Raw genomic sequence first — 3988 nt, 5'->3', positions numbered from 1 at the left:
CAAACAGGATGTTAATATTTTACAGTGTTTAGGCAGCGTTCCCCTCCCTCTCTTCGCTGCCACGGGTTACGTAGCCATGTCTAATTCTGCCTGCCTTCAGTGTTTGCAGATGATTGGCTCAGAGCGAGAGCTCCTTTAGGCCTACCACACAGGAAAGATCAAGTTTGTACAAGATGATTTGCAGTTAGCGGTTTGATCCTTGCGCCATCCGTCTCCCTGTGAGTCTGCTTTCTCAGGCGCCCTGATGAGTTTGGATTTGGTGGCCTGTCCAGAGGACTCGGGAAGTCTCCACATTCCCACGGCTACTAGGTTTTCTTTGAGCGCACGGTCAGTGGCAGCCATGCTGCAAATGATACCTGTTGATCTGGGTGGTCCTTGCTTCTCAGACGCCCGCCTCCCTGCCATCCCTCACCTGCAACATGAACATCTGGGTTCACCGCGTAGTCCTGTCATTAAATGTTCTTTGGCTGAGATGAATTAAACACCTGATTACCATGTGTCAACTCAGAGCAGTGTTCAGTCCATGACTACATTAAATACATGACCTAGACACTGAGAACAAAGAGAGCAGAACAAAAATTTTTACTCAGGCATCCCAAGGAACAGGTCAGGCACCAGTGACCTTGAGTAATTTGTATGAAGTGGTCTCCCAGTCCAAAAGAAAGTTTCCAGTGTGTATAGCAACAGGCCGCTTTCCCTTGGTGGTTTACCCTGTGAATGGGGGCAACACCTTAACTCCCAAACATAATGGCACCTTTGTGCCCCCGCACCCTGGCTTGTTACACGGCCGAGAACTGCAACCCAAGCCTTTTTCTGGAGGTACTGGGTGTAAGTTTGAGACCAGAGTTATCTGTTGGAAACACCAAAACAAGTTCAAAAGATGCACTTTTAAAGAACCTGGTCCTGATGAGGGATGCAACTCCAGGGCGTCACACTCACATAGTAGGGGGACGAATGTTGGAAGAAATGGCAAGTCAAAGCAGCATGACTGTGATCAATGTGCCTGTGTGGCCTTGGTGTAGGGACCTCCAACCTGCTCCTGTGGACACTGCAGGCATTAAACTATACCTGGCTAAACTACACTTTTAAGGAGTGTCAAAAGATTGTCATTCACCAGGATTTTCATGAGTAGATGAGTAGAGCATGAACAGTAAAGGAAACTGTAAATGGCTCACATCCATGGTAGGAATTAAAGACAACCACAGTAACCTGTTTAATTCCAACAGAGCTATGCAGCAGTAGGCTCTAAATCAGGTTAACCCGGAACTGGTGTTATTGTGGCTTTGATAACAGCATTAAGCATTTAGGGTCTTAACGTCCCCTAATGTGCGCCCCAGTTAACGCAAAGCAGTTTAGCTGGTGGCTAATTTGGTCTCCTCTGCATCAGTTAAATTATAATCTTAATCCCTAAAGCCCCTCACCCGCACAAAAGAAATCCCCAGGAGTGCAGTTTTACATTTGACCAGGAGATGATGGTTTAACTCAGTTTACAATCCCTGCTGGTTTGCCCGAATTTGATTCACGTCAAGAACCAAGATGTAAATCCGGCTGGATATTCTGGCTGGATAAGAATAATCCCGACTTTGAAATTATATATGCATATTGTTATTAAAATATTAGATTACTGTTTTTTTAGTATAAGTAATTATAGTGATGTAAGTTGAGGAGTAGACCTTCAACAAAGCCTCAAGCATAAACTGAGAAGTCGGACATTTTCTACTGATTTATTGTAAGTGACTTTCTAGCATTCCGAGGTGCTGAAAGTCAGATGCACAGCAATAATTAACATTAAAACAAACAATAATTAATTTTGAATGTCATGAATATAGCCTTTATGCAGGTTTACCTTTCACAATTAAATATAAAAACCCCTTTTCACAAAATTATACTTCTTTCAGTATATGTGTGTGTAAATAAACAGTATATACACACACACACACACACACACACACACACACAGTACAGGCCAAAAGTTTGGACACACCTTCTCATTCAACGTGTTTTCTTTATTTTCATGACCATTTACATTGGTAGATTCTCACTGAAGGCATCAAAACTATGAATGAACACATGTTGAGTTATGTGGCTTTATTAGATCAAAAGGGTGCTTCTACTATATACTGAGCAAAGGGTCTGAATACTTAGGACCACATGATATTTCAGTTTTTCTTTGTTATTAAAGTATAACAAAGAGTGAAATATTTAAGGAGGTCTGAATACTTTCCGTACCCACTGTATATGTTCTGTTTATGTAGATATGTACAAGTCTTAAGTAACAGAAAACCTTGGACTAATTTAAGAGCCAATGCCATAGGGGCTGCACTATCAGGGCATCAGGGCAGGGCAGGAGCTGCTCCCGCCGTACAGCTGGGTCACATGGCTGACAGTAGACTTGCGTGCAGGGATGTAATTACAGCCTGTAATGACACTAACTCTGATTCATATGGGATACAGGATAAACATTCCCACTCCGGACACACAACATCTCGCTCTCCATCTCTGTGGACCACATCAGGCTAAAAATGTAACTGGAACCGTTCTTTCTAAGCAAATGTCAATGCTGTTTGTTATTGTCCGAATACACGAATAATTCCCTCCATCCATCTATTTCCTAAAGCCACTTATCCAGGGTCATGGGGAAGCACAAGCTTACGTCAGCAACCTCTGGGTTCAAGACAGAAACATGGCTGCCCACACAGAGATACCCCAGGGCAAATACCAAATCGTCAAAGAAAGTCGTATTTAATGATGCCAGAGTTGAACATGACGTTAAATGACGTCCATTTCATAAACAGACAGACGCCGATGCTCCATTAACACTTATTGTCTTTAAAAATAAATAAATAAGTGTAATTTGCGGCAGTAGGTAAACTGCATTATTCGTTAACCTGCATGAACAGTTGTATGACATCACAACACAAATGAATCCCTTTTGAAAGAGCTCTTTAATATCAGTGAAAACCTACATATGTTTATGGAATGTTCTCACTGATATTAAAGAGCTCTTTCAAAAGGGATTCATTTGTGTTGTGATGAGTTCATCAGATGCGGGATGATTGGAGGTCATCTTGCATGCACAGCGTCTCAGTTCTGATCCAGGCTTAGTCTTGGCATTTCCAGAACTTGGTAGATCCATCATCAGGTTGTGTGGTCCACCCGGGCTTCAGCTTCTGGGCACCCTCTGATATTTATAGTGGACTCTATGACGTGAGCTGGACAGGTAAAGCACAGCAACCTTAATTCCAACCCTTTGAATGATTGTAAAAGTCCTGATTCTTTGTTAAGGTGGTCTCTGATAAACTTCAGTCTTGCCAGTTTGACAGCGCACCGGCAAAGTAAATCAACCTTGTACAGACTCATTCTCATGCTAGATGTATGTTTTGGGGATGTGTTTCAGTATCGTGCAGGCTGCTCTTGGGTTAAACGTTCTAGGACAGCATGGCCTGTCCACGTTGGCAGTGTTTTAAATGTTCTCCACTTTCCACAGTGTAATGGTCCATCCCAAACTTCACTGTAATTATCTGGCACTACAAACATCTTTCTGAAGCCCTTTAAATAAGTAATTTTTACATGAATACAATCTTTTTATTCACTATGTTGTAGTTTCTATACATAAGACAGACAACATGAAGGTTACAAGTTCATCTAAATTTTCTCTAAAGAGGAAGTGATTAGATGTTCGAATCACTTTCACCTGATCTGGTGCTTTCAGACGATTCAGGAATGCAAGTAATAAATGTCAGGGTGAATAAGTGAATTACATTAACTTTATCTGCAGACATAATTAAAAAGAAGATTTAACACTGAAATGCCGATGTTGGTGTTCTAATTTGTTCACATGGCTGTACTTGGATTGTGGTAGTAAATTGAGAGGCCTCCGAGGGAATTAATCGAAAACTCCATGGGAATATCCAGCTGTTGCACCACAATCTTACCCCCATGTAAAACCCGGACTCAAAATGCAGAACAATGTACTGAGCCATTCATG

The sequence above is a fragment of the Denticeps clupeoides genome, chromosome 16 (assembly GCF_900700375.1).
Source record: "Denticeps clupeoides chromosome 16, fDenClu1.1, whole genome shotgun sequence".
Taxonomy (NCBI): Eukaryota; Metazoa; Chordata; class Actinopteri; order Clupeiformes; family Denticipitidae; genus Denticeps; species Denticeps clupeoides.
This window is presented reverse-complemented; position numbering follows the sequence as displayed.